Consider the following 13,965-nt stretch of genomic DNA (forward strand, 5'->3'; position numbering starts at 1 on the left):
AACAACTTCTTTTTATTTGAACCCTTTTCTATATATATATATATATATATATATATATATATAGAGAGAGAGAGAGAGAGAGAGAGAGAGAAAGAGAGAGCAAGGTTATAATAAGAAGTCAACTTTTTCTAAAAAGTGTAAGAAGAGATCTGAACCATTGGATTTAATAAAACGCATAGGGGTAAGATGGTCAACAATCATTTATTTTAATTTTGGAAAAATTATCTATTAACTAAAATCCCTTATTTTTTGCTATATTATCAATTCATGATTCTGTTTAATATTTTTTAAATCGTTAATCATATTCAAAGAGCATATTATTCCTCAATTAATCATAACCAAACAACATTGTATTCCTTAATAACTTATAAAATTCTCCATTCAACAAAAATGAGAAAACACTCTATTCGTTCATTATACTGTGTTATAAATTACATGTTTCGCGGATATGGTAGATCCGAATTAGTTTTCTTCAAATACCCAATGTGTGTTTTTTTGGAAATTATTTATCTTTTACATTGTGTTATTCTTGACATTGTATGTATGTTACAGTGTGTTATTCTGTAATAATAAAAAACAATACGATTAACAATAAAACAATGGCTGGAATCGTTTAACTGGCCGGAATAACAAAAAACAATACGATTAACAATACCATTATCTTCAATAACAAAAAACAATACGATTAACAATAACACAGTGGCCGAAATCGTTCAACTGGAGTGTTCTTCTTCTCCATTATTGTTCAACTGCACCGTCAATTCAACACACCCAATTCAAATCGGAATTGAACGGCCAAAAAACCCACGGATGATTAACAATACCATTATCTTGAACGACCGGAATAAGAAAAAAACAATATGATTAACAATAACACAGTGGCCGGAATCGTTCAACTGGAGTGTTCTTCTTCTCAATTATTGTTCAACCGCACCGTCAATTAAACACACCCAATTAAAATTGGAATTGAACGACCAAAAACCCACGAATGATTACACAAACACACACCACGCTAGATGGCTTAAAGAATTGAATGAAGAAAAAATAATTCTAACCTTCGTCTGCTTTAGTAATCACGACGGTGGAGAGAGAATCAATTGACGGTGGTTATAATGTGTTAACAATGTACAAGATTCGTTTATGGGTTTGAAGAATAAAAGAAGATTTTATTGTTGAGTGTATTTTGGAAGATCCATAAACTGATTGCATAAAAATAGGAGCTTCCATGATTATTAAGTGCATGTTATAATACCTAATATGACTAAACTACTCTTTAACACACCAATTTAACTCCTTAAAATTAAACACTCCTCAATTTATTCCATCTTCTCATCTTAACCATTGATTAACAAGATCTAACCACCCAGATTTCTTCTTACACTTTTTAGATACACTCTTCTTTTTACAATAACCCCTCCATATATATATATATATATATATATATATATATGAGAGGGTTATTTTGAGAACCATGGTGAGTTTTAAGAACTTTAAGAACTCAATTTTGAACCACACATTTAATTAAATGGATTGGAATATGTGGTTGAGATTAAATCTGTCAAAAAAGTCAAAGTAGGAGAGAGAATAAATATGTAAGTGCTTACACTAACTTTTACGTCCGTTACACATGTGTAAAAAGTCGACTCGGTGCGTAAAAAATTTTGTAATTTTTTTACGTGTATGTAACTTACATATATTACGCATGTGTAAAAAAAAATTCGAAAAAAAATCGTTAAACTGAGTTCTTTCGAGTTCTTAAAACTCAAAGTGGTTCAATCATATATATATATATATATATAAATAATTAGTGTATTTACGTTAATACTAGTGTAATTATTATTATTATTATATAACTTTTGAATTAAAAAAATATTATTACATTATACTATTATTATATTGTATAAAATACAACTTTGGTGCCGCAAGGGTCCTTATTGGGCCATTTGGCGGCACCTTAGTGGTCGCGGACTTTTTTTTGTTTAGTTATCCTATAATAACGAACATAACATAAACCGATCGAATGACAATTTGTTAATTAAGTTTCAGTACTATAACGAACGTGAAGGAAACCGACCGAATTCGTGCGGACTCATACTGTATATTGTTTTAGTTCCGGTTTTGTAACGACGTAGCGAAAACCGATCGAATGCCAATTTGTTTTTGTTTTAGTTTCGGTACCGTTACTAGCGTGATGAAGACCGACTGAATTTGCGTTGACATACCGCCTGAATAGCCGGGATTGACAACCCTCGGGTTTTATTAATGCCCGAGTTTTACCGACCGAAAAACACCATTGATCCACCTCAATTATTATATTTGTTTTTTTCTTTAGTTTCGATACCATAACACGCGTAACTGAAATCGAACGAATTCGTGTCGACTTACCGCCTCGACGCTTGGGTTTACCATCGCCTGTGTTTTACTAACCTGCACGGCGCAACGCACCGAGTGAAAACACTAGTTTTAAATAACATAACAAATATTATTTGCAGTGGCGGATTGAAGACAAGCCTAATGGGAGTTAGTCACCCACTCAAATTTAATGAGAACATGTAATAATTAAGTTTTGTAGTGGTAATTTTGGTAATAAAATAAAATTAAATATAAATAATCAGTTAAGATTCCTTTTCTTTTTTAATTAGCCATATATTCTATATTTCTTGCAACCCTATAAAGTGATAACCAGACATATTCTATCTTGTTTTAATGGTCAATTAAACAGATGTTAACTGTTAAACGAATAAGACATACATGCAGGAGATTCATGAATATCAGGTTCGCTTGGAGAACTAGTTTTACCTGTTGGAGTGGTGAAAGATTTTTTTTTCAGCGATGAAGATGTTAATAACAGATTTGTGTAATCAAATTGACGAGGATTTTTTGAATGCTTGTGCAATTCGTATCATTGAAAAAAGCATTTAAAGTGTTTCGAATTAAGCTATAATTGACCGTTTCCAGTCGATGAAATCACATACAAAACTACTGTAATATATATTTGTCTTGTTATATTTAATGCAGTTCGTTTTTATAATTTCATGCAGTTTATTTTTATTGATTACCCCCCTCCCCAAGTTAAATATTTGGATCTGCCACTGGTTATTTGTATGTCTAATATGCTAACTTTATACACACGCACACACAATTAGTCAATAATGCGCTATAGGTAAGATGATAGAGCACTTGCTTAGTAAGTTGGAGGTATGCAAATCATATCGATTTGATTAAACAAAATATACATCAACGTTGAGATAAAAATAAGTGCGTCGTAATAATAAAAACATATTCTAAAAGTTATAAACTAAGACAAAAGGAAATTGTATATTAAGTGGGTGTGTGGGATTCCTTATTTTTTACTTAGACCTCCTTATAACTTATTTTTGGAATAAATCATGAGTTATAAGTTACATTATTGTAACTTATCAAGTTATCCCCTCACATAATAAACAATCCCAAACATCTTTTTAACTTTTCAAAAAGTTATAAGTTGGTTAAAATAAGCAATCCCAAACACCCCGTAAGATACCGTACGAAATCACTAGGGGAGGGGTAACAGATCTACAAATCACGATTGCTTGCTAAGTCGTTAGAAACACAATTTTCATGGATCTTTAGCTCAACGAGTATTGGAGGTCATGAATGTGGGGCGTCTATGACTAGTCGTGGTCCAACAATATACAGTGGCGGGAATCAACAAGGGTGGAGATGGCGAAGAGCCATTAGTAATACGTAAAGTTATATATAGGGGTGGCAAAACAAATCCAAATGGGTATTTTTGGGTCAATATGAATAACTTTTAAAAATGGAATAGTTTATGGTGGATCAAAAGAATTTTCCAAGGAGGTCAAGATGAGTTTGGGGAAACACTAGTGACTTTTGGTTATAGGCTAGAATGATTGGGTTTGCTTATCGGTTAGTATGGACTAAAACAAGCTCCGTCCAATTTTATTTCAAACAAAACCCACGAAACCGAATAGAAATTGAGAAATCGAAACCGCACAAATACCCAAACCGACCGTAATGATAAAAAGCAAAACCGAACCGGAAAAATCGAACCTGAACCGATACAAAACCGGTTTTTCTATTGAAAGAGGATGACGGGGGAACATTTTAGTTATTTTACATTTTGCGTTTTTGATTTATATTTTGAGTCATTATTTTTTTATTAAGTTTTTTGAATTTTTTTAAAGGGTTTTTGAAACCTTTTGTATTTTAACCTTCACTTGGTTCAAGATGAACCTATCTTAAACCATACCCATCCTAACCCTCTATTTTAAAAATTCATTCTGACCCATACTCATTCTAACCCATCACCCAAATTTAACCCAACCCAACCCATTTACATTGCCACCTCTAGTTATATATATAATTTTTTGAGTTTCTATTTCTATGATAGATAAGATTTCATTCAGGGGAGTGAAAACATTAGAAGATAAGTAATGGGCTTAGTAGACCATGTTTTATTGATTACCTAATTTTATTGAAAGCCATCCAACTCAAGGTGCATTAACCGGCTAAACAACATCCAGAATCACCCTTGCAAATGTTACTCAGATTCAAACGGTACAGGTTTCGGTCGAGGAACCAACTTGATTGCATTTCACCAATGGTGAGATCCTCACACCCTGCCTTTGGCACCAATGCCACCGTTGCAAACTTTTCTCCATCGCTGTTTGTGTCCTCCAACAGCTCATTTAGCCCAAACCTCGCCGCACTGCTCATGGACACTCTTTGCACATCTCCGTGTGGAATCTGTGTAAAAGAACCCGCGTATTCAGGATCACAAGGCGTCGGAAAAACATCTTTTTTATTATTAACCTTGTCGTTCACGAACACGTCGAATTTCACAAACTTTCCACAATCAAAATTTATGCCGTTTATCATTAAAACCTCATTCGCTTTAGCCTTTTCCTCTTCAGTCCTGTTCACCGCGGGTCTCTTCACACGAATCTTCAGGACCTTGTCTAGGCTCACAGGGAACCTAATTTGCTCCACCGTCTGGACATTTTCCGTGGATGCAACTTGAGCGCTTAGGCTTCGTTTAGGTGGTCGACTCTTGCTCCACGGCAACACTTCCTTGGGGTTTTCGATGTAATTGTAACCGAGTTTCTTTAAGTTAATGCAGTCTTTGTTATAAACGCGTACAAGTTCTTGATTCTCGTCATAGAACACATATGACGCGTTTAACCAATCTGGCTTGTCGATTGGGTCAACGTGTCATGGAAGGCGCAAATCCTTCCATAGTTTCCACGTTCGGTCAACGTTCGAATGATGGATATAAAACAAAGGGTCATGACCCGCGGAGTAGAAGTTACCCATGTCCTCATGATTAGGCAATTTCGAGTTGCCTACCCATCTATGCACGGCCGTGTGACTACCCGCTTCCACGGATCCAACTGACTTATCACCATTCGGAACAGGTTTGCTTCCGGCTACATATTCTCCCCCATGGAAGCATAATGTATCACCTCCGTTTCTGACCAAATCTCGGTACACTGTACTAAGATTGCACGCTATCTGCTTCTCAGGCGATCGGTCCTCATCAACGCCACGGAAGGCCAGGTCCACTATTCTTTCCTTGACACTAGCTTCATCGCGGTAAACATCATACAAGGGGTTCGGCTTTCCATTAATACACTTGTTGTGTATGAACATTTCAGGAATCGGCATGCCTTCTGGTTCGTCCCATTTCCAGAAAGGTAACGCGAAATCAGGCTCGTTAATCAACTTTCCGAGTATTCTTTCGTAGAAATAAAGGTACCAACGATGGAACGGATAGAACAGCCACGAGTTGTGAATCTGAAGAGGCATGTCAAGACCGTCTTGATTGTAACTGCCGTTACAATAAGCACAATGGATTTTAGCTTGACTAATGAAGCTGCGTGGATCGTTTTCGGGGGGATCTTTCATGGCTTGAATAGCTCTTCTATAATCATCCACTTGCTTCTTTGTTCCTTTATGCGCCGGCCATCTCATTCGCACAGTTTGTTTTCTAGGAATCTTGTAATCTTTAACCTTCTTCCCAAGGCTAGGCGGGCAGCATTTCCGTGTCCTTATAGCATGATCAATATCCGGAAACCCTAAACTTGCTTCCTTGCATGTAGAAGTAATATCAGGGGTTTTTACGGGATCAGCTAATGCCGTGGGTAAGGAAGTGAGGCTGGCCGCGGTGTAGAGGCCGCCAAGACCCACGAGAATGTCCCTTCGGTCTACATTGGGGAGTATGAGTTGGTTTTCATTGTGATCTTGTGGTGAGCTGTTGCATGAGACTCTAAACCCTTGGGTTCGGTTGGTTTGAGTCTTGAAGAGGGGTTTGGACTGTTCGGTGTTGGTGGGAGTGAATGTGGAGGCAAATGAAACTAGTGAGAAAGACATTGTTATATAATTTGGGTGCTTCTTAAACGTTTACTTTGAGCTGCTATTTATAATGGATTCATGACATGTGAAAGATGGATTACAAGATGTGTTAGATAAAGTAATTACTAGTGGTTCATTTAATTTTATTAATTTCTGCCAACTGTGTGTACTAAATTAACACACCATTATTGATCCTAAAAGAGGCTATAACTATAACTATATCTAATATATCTTGGTGCCCTCTATATCAAAACTTCTACAACTGCATTAAGTGAATTGCTCTTATGAAATGAACTAATGTTTGCAACTCCAGCAACCTTTTCCTAAGAATTCAGAAATTAAGAATTCGAACTTTGAGAAATTCGGAAATTTGGGAAAATCCAAAACTTTGTTCCGCACTTTTCTCCCAGACATATTCAAGTATTCATCTCGGGAGGAAGAAACATCACAGTATTTGAGTTGTCGTATAGATGACAAGCACTTTTGTAGCATTGTAAAGCTTTGACGACCTTTTGCGTCAAAACCCCTTAGAAAGTACGCACTTTTGTAGCGTTGTAAAGCTTTGACGACCTTTTGCATCAAAACCCCTTAGAAAGTACTCAAATTTTTTCTCTAACTCGTGTGAATGTTGGATTGTCATCTAAGACTCTTTACGATTAGTAAAAGTAAATCTTTATCCCTTACATCTTGGGGGTGAATGTTGGATTGTCACCAATGAAGTATTGTGCCATTAATCAATTATGAGTCTTTCGACAATCGTCTCCATGCACTACCTTAAATAAAATAAACAACATTTACAAAAAGAAACCTTCTTGGCGATTAAGCGTGTCTTGAACTTTGTCAAACGAGAAAGATATCATGCTACCGACTAAGAAGGAATATTTGGATCGGCTAAGTGAATAGACACGTATCACGAAGCCGGATAAGATTCAAGGATGCCGGCTAAATAACCATAGATGTAGGCTAAGTTTAGCCGCCTTTGATACGTGTCAAATTTTTATAGGCTAAAGGTGGGTCCCATTTAATTTTCATAAAATTCCGTGTCCGTAAAGTGGCGGCTAAGGCTTATCCGGCTTCGCTGATGTGTCACTTGTTTATTGGTAAAAAAATTAATGATTTGAGAGATGTGGGCAAAAATAGGGATGTCTATTTTGGAAAAAAAGTGGGTCAAAGTTGTTTATTTTAATAAGTTTCCCTTATAAATTAAGGGACTATTTAGTTGGATATAATGAATGAAAGTGGACTAAAATGGAAGAATGAATGAAATGGATAATTAGATGGAATGGATCTTAACCATTCTTTTATTTTGTTTTGCTAATATGTGAGAATTGAATGAATTATTATTATATGTTGTTTGTAAGAAAAAAGAAAGAAATGCAAGAATGAAATTGAAACGATAAGAATACTCCTATATGTTATATCAAAATATAATAAAAAAATTGACAGCGAGTGGTGGCTAGGACGACGATGGAGGTGACGGTGGTAGCGCTGGTGATTAGGTAGTGGTGGCTACGGTGACGGTCATGTGGCGGCGGTCAGTGGCGAAGTCACATTGTGGGCCGAACCCGGTCTTTTTTCGGTTTTATATATAACCTATAATATCAAACCAACGAACGAACTCATTCTTTTTCGGCGAACGAACCTAGTGTCATTCCAAAAAAGTATTCGAACCCATTAATTATGAAAATTGTAGTTAAAATTTTTTAGTAATGAATATTTGTTTATAAAATATAAAAAACTTTAAAAATTGCTAACAAATATTATAAATGTGCCAATAATAACCCATATATAAATTATAAAAAAAGATATAAATTATACATAGAATTGTCAAGTAAACCCAAGCTAATTAACATTCTTAAACATAATACCAAAGTGAAAATTAAATAAAATAACAAAAACAACACTCATCGCCTCAGCGACAGCGACCGATAAATTTTGTTTATATCGACCAAACGATCATCCTCCTCGTTGCTAGTTTACCTCAAGGCTTTAAGCATCGCCTTACATGCCGCACTTCAACCAGACGACAACAACGGTCGGCCGACTGACTCTTTCTTTGATAACACTTCAATCGATCCAGACCTCACTACGAATCTTTCTTTGATTTTGTGTAATATGACGGGTGACAACTATATATATATGATGCATGCATTTGTTATATTGAAATGAGTTATTTTTGGAGTCACGATTGAAAATGTTATGAATCGTTTTCAAAACATTAAAACGTAGTTAGATGGGCGACCGATAACATGTATAATATCTTTTATTAAATATGACTTTGGGCCTCACCCATTTGGGTCCGAAAACTTTGAAAAATCCTGAACCCATAAAATTTTTTCCTAGCTTCGCCACTGGCGGTGGTGGTGATTAAGTGGTGATGATGGATGTTAGGTGGTGTTGTCGAATGTGTGAAAGAGGAATGAAATGAAAAGGGAGGGATGGTTTTGATGGAATGAGATTATACGTGTAATCGTTCATTTTATTCCATGAACTCATCAAACATTTCTTTTTCCAGTCCCTCACAATGACTCGTACATTTCTGCCGTCACTTCTACATGCCAAACACTTATGTCCTTTACAGCTATCTAATGAGTAACATGCCATTGATAACACTTATGTCCAAAACGAAGGCTTGTTATTGCACTAACTTCTTATTGATATTTTGTACTACAGATAATCCATACCACTTTTAACGAAGAGATTTATTGTTGTACACTAGTACTATTTTAGTGGCATGTCTGGTACCATCAGATGTTATATCAAATCTTATTGCTGTTTTGTGTTGTTTCAGTTTTCATTAATAGTAATATATTAGATTTTGGTGATAAGAACATGTACCGTCACTACTAAACAAATATATTGTCGAAAATTCGCAGAATAAACTTCTTGGAAAAGATTGTTTCCCATGACTTCTATTTTGACGAAACGATTTAGCCGGAAATTTATTTGAAAAGGTCATTCTCTATGAATTTCGGACCAAATTTAGTACAGGAAATTGCCTAGTTATTGATTAGTGAAATTACCAAGAGATCATGAGAGAATAAATAGAATTTAGAAAAGGCCTGACAATAAACCCAGGCTACGTCGGTTTCGGTGGTAACCCTTGGAAGAAGTTTGTACAGTTTGGGAAGGGTTTTGATTATTAAAAAAGAAAAATCTATTTCAACCGTTATGCCATTAAACATGACCATACATAACATAGAAATCACAGAAGGTAGATTCTTCGGTAATTGGTAGCTAACTTAATATTAGAGTTATGATAATGATACTACCCACGTTTTCTAGACGATTATAGATGCGGGCCTAGGATTCGTCGCTTGTTCGCTGCAATTCAATCCCTTTGTAAATGGAGGACAAGATTTATGATAAGATTTATACACAGGCTTTTCAGGTATTTGTCGCAGTGGGGGCCTTTAGCGACAGATGACCCTTCGATAATTTGTCTGGTAAAACAGTTCGTAAATAACAACCAAAGAATTGGAATTCCAGTATTCCGCCATCGAGTATTTCATCTCTAAAAATGGCAACTTCAATGCACTTCAAATATACTCCATCTGTCACATTATAAGTGTCCGTATTTCCTTTTTTGTTTGTCTAATTACAAATGTGTACTTTCAAACTTTATTAGCCAATTTTCAAGTTTACCCTTAAACACACACAACTAGCATTAATAAGTAATATTGATTAACTCAATTTCTAAGGGCATTCTTGTCATTTGGTAAACAAAAAAAATAATCATTCAATCTACCTTGAACTTTATGTTTTTCAAACCATGCCACTTAAAGAGGGACGAATAGAGTATTATTTGTTTTAGAAGACATAAAATATGTTTTAGAAGACGTAAATTTTATCTTTGATGTCTAAGTCTAGAACCTCTTTACTTCATAGAGCACTTATGAACTTTACCTATCCTTTAGGACACTTAGCGTCTCACTCAGGAGTAGTAGGTAAGATTTTGAACTTTTTAGGACTTAGGGGCTGTTTGTTTTTGGACAAAACCTCTTCCAGACCACTTTTCGCTTCGCCGCGTAGAACACATGCAGAGGTTGTGGTCTGCAGTGTGTTTGTTTTCCCGAAGCCATTTCATTAAAAAACCTCTTCCATACCTCTTCTCCTAGAAGTGTTGTGAATGCTACTTCTCACCTCTTCCAGACCTCTTCTCCTTTGTTTTCCCGTCGCCGCTCCAACCCATCCACCGTCGCTGCCGCGGTGGTGACCGGACGTCGGTGACGGCAGTGGTCTGTGGACGGTTCAGTGGCGGGGGTTACGACGGTGTACGGTGGTGGCTGTGGAATGGGGTAGCAATTAGGGACGGTGGTGGTAGGTGGTGGTTAGGTGGATGGCAGTGGAGATGGTTATGGCGGTGGTGGATAATGACGGCGGTGGTGTTGTGGCGGAGTGACGGTGGTAGTGACGGATTGTGGTGAGGGTTGTTTGGTGGCAGAGCGACGATGGCGGTGGTGGTGTTGGATTACGGCGGTGGGTCGTCGGAGAGAAGAAGAACAAAGGAGAGGAAGAAGAAAAGTGGAGAAGAAAAGAAGATAGAAAAGTTTTATATGTCTTGTGAGATTAGATTAGAATAATTATAAGTTTTGGTAGTCCGAAGACGTTAAAAAACAAACAGTCTTTTTGTTGCAGATTGTAGAGTTTTGGTCCACCTTTTCTGCTACAGATGTTGGCAGATGTTTTTTCGCAGACTTATGACATTTTACCTCTGAAAAACAAACTGCACCTTAGTGTTCTGTAGTTGAAGTACGTAGGGTCCGAACTTCACTAACTTATACACTGAAAACATGTGACATAAAAGACTTTGAACATTTTAGTAGATCCCGACACAACATCTTGTAACTTGGTTGTTTGAAATGGAGAATATTAAGAAAATTAAGATGTTAGATTATTAATTAGACCATTAGGACTAAGCTACATACTTATATATAAAATAAAAACAGTCAATCACGTTTGCCGCCGATCCTTAACTTGACCAATATGGTTCGGATATGTAAACGAGTCATTCGACTTCAACAATGCCAAACAACTGTTTCACAAAACAATTGTTTTAAAATAACTGTTCCTCCAACAATAGCTAAAAAAAATACTGATTAGTTCTTCAAAACTAATGACCAAAACGGTTGGTTTTAACGTAGTTTGCTATAAAACAATGTTTCCTCAACAATAAAATTTTTTCCACCACCGAACACTTGGCCGTTTAGGTTCTTTTCACTAGTCTTCACCCTGAAGTAACCTCTGAAAAGTTTTCTACTTTCTCTTTCAAGTGCAACCAGGGACGGCTCTGAAAATTCACGTGCCTCGGCACAGTCGAAAAAAATATGCCCTTTAAACCTTAACATACTAAATAATGTAAACACATTTTTTATACGCCGATTAAAATTATAGCGATAAACATAAAAAATAGAAAATCATGATATTATAATGAGTTTATGACACACTTAATAGATTAATAGCTAATTGAGAATTTGTGAAGCTCTCATAACATTTTTTTATAGCAAATTGGTGAATTAACTCTTCGTAGTTTATGCTCTCTAATGTTCCCTTCTTGATAACTTTCATCGCCAACCCGCGAAGTCTTTCTTGAGGCATTTTGGGTCGAATATAGGATTATAATAACTATAATTTTGAAAAACTCATATTTTCAGATGCTATCGTGACTCCTGGTGTTCGAAGTCGACGTGGCTGCTGGTCTTTGAAGTCGATTTTGCTATTATTGCGCCTATTCGTTTCTTCTATTTATTTAACTTATATTGATTAATTAAAAGTATACTTAGCCTTTTTCAAATTTTAGTGGACCTATAGGTCTTTGGTTAATCCAAGAAAATGGGGTCTAAAAGGTGTTTGAGTAACATAAAAATAACGATTATAAACATTCGGGTATTCTACATATATAACAACGGGAATTTTTAAAAATTTTATGCCCCCAAAGAAAACGTGCCCCGGCCGGTCGCCCGCTTTGCACACCCCAAGAGCCGGCCATGAGTGCATCCATGACTCTCTAAATCCAACCAACTCAAAATCTTCTTCCATACCTAATTCAATCTGCTGATCATCCACAAATCACAATACCATTCAATGATCACTATAATCACACGATCATGATACCACAACATCCTTACCTTAATCCATCACTTTACCCTAAAACTTTGAATGAATTCTAGGAAAATGCCACATCAGATTTCAAATCAATCTATATTGATTGATTGCCTCCATTATGTTTTTTTTTTCTAGCAAATACCAATATTTTTGGTTTTGGATCTTCCAAATCATTCCCGCAAGAGATCCGAACCCTTTTTTTTGTGATCCCTCGATAAAAAGATCCATTTTTTTCATAAAAAAAATACGGAATAGAACCAATGAAACCAATAAAGATGTCGGTATCAAAACAAAGAGTCGGTGTCTATTAATTCAAAGGTAAAAGGTAACGAGGTAACAATTACTCCTGAGCTTCTGTCAATTCATCTTGAGTTAGAAGGTGGGCAAAATTTATTGAAAGAGGATATGAAGTGGCTAGTTCCTTGTTAGTAAAAAAAAGAGACTGTTTGTTGGTTAATCATCGATCTCGTTAAATATTTCGTTAGTTTGTTATAGAATAGATAAACTCTGTTAGAAACTTTGTTAATATAGTTAGGGTGCAAAATGTAAACAGTTGATATTTTGTGTAAAAATTGTAATTAGGAATACCAGAAACGATGCGACTGTTTTATTTTGGTTAACCGTCGCGACCCTTGACGGAATAACCGCCGGAGGGTATAAATACCTCCGGACACCATCATTTGTAATAATCCGTTTTCAATTACAAATCAATAATCCTAGATTCGTTCATTATAATTGCTTGTTTAGTTGTATCTTAACCCATGTGACTTATCCGACTAATGGAGAAGACCCTACGTAAACATAGTACAATAATGTGCTAACCCATGTGACTTAATCAATGAAATCCGTTCGATGGGGCATAGCATGGACTCCTTTATAAACATGATATTGATTTTTTATTATATATGAATTTTTATGTTCATAAGATTCAAATTTATAATTAAGTTTAGAATAAGTTATTTGAACCTCGATTTAACCCAAAATTTTATGAATTACGATATGAATTACTAACAAAATGATGACCGTCACGGCTGGTGGTACAGAGGCACGGGCATGGTCAGCTCTTGCAGGCCTAGAGACTTTTGCATTTTGCTTTATTGTGGATGCTAGGAACAAGCCGTGCCTATCAATGTAGTCAACTCTTTATGGGATCAGGAGGCTTCTGTTATTTGTTTTTATGAAATGGGAGGCATTGGGGGCGGTCACGACCCGTGTTTAGTGCACTTTCTTCAAAACTTCTTGATCTTCATCGTTTTTCCGTTCCTTTTGTCATTGTGTGTCCGAATGCCCTATAGATCAAAATTAAGTAAACGAATTTAGAATTAGAACTATTTTATCCTAGTTTACAAGAAAATCAAGCAAAACGAGTTACATATAATCTGGAAAATATATATTATTGTATGCACATTGGTACGTCTTAAAGTATGTTGTTATGAGTCAATGCATGATTTAGATCTACTCTGGCCCATGTGGTCGTATGTTGCCAATCGGGATGTATGTTTTCCA

The 13,965-nt window shown here is 36.0% G+C and overlaps 1 pseudogene; it reads right to left on the minus strand.

Annotated features, from left to right (window-relative positions):
• Positions 1 to 4,430: 4,430 nt before the first annotated feature.
• On the minus strand, positions 4,431 to 6,372 carry LOC143579606 (polyphenol oxidase I, chloroplastic pseudogene; annotated as a pseudogene).
• Positions 6,373 to 13,965: the final 7,593 nt, after the last annotated feature.

The sequence above is a fragment of the Bidens hawaiensis genome, unplaced genomic scaffold (genome assembly GCF_021521415.1).
Source record: "Bidens hawaiensis isolate Kalapana, Puna unplaced genomic scaffold, B.hawaiensis_p1.1 tig00029884_1, whole genome shotgun sequence".
Taxonomy (NCBI): Eukaryota; Viridiplantae; Streptophyta; class Magnoliopsida; order Asterales; family Asteraceae; genus Bidens; species Bidens hawaiensis.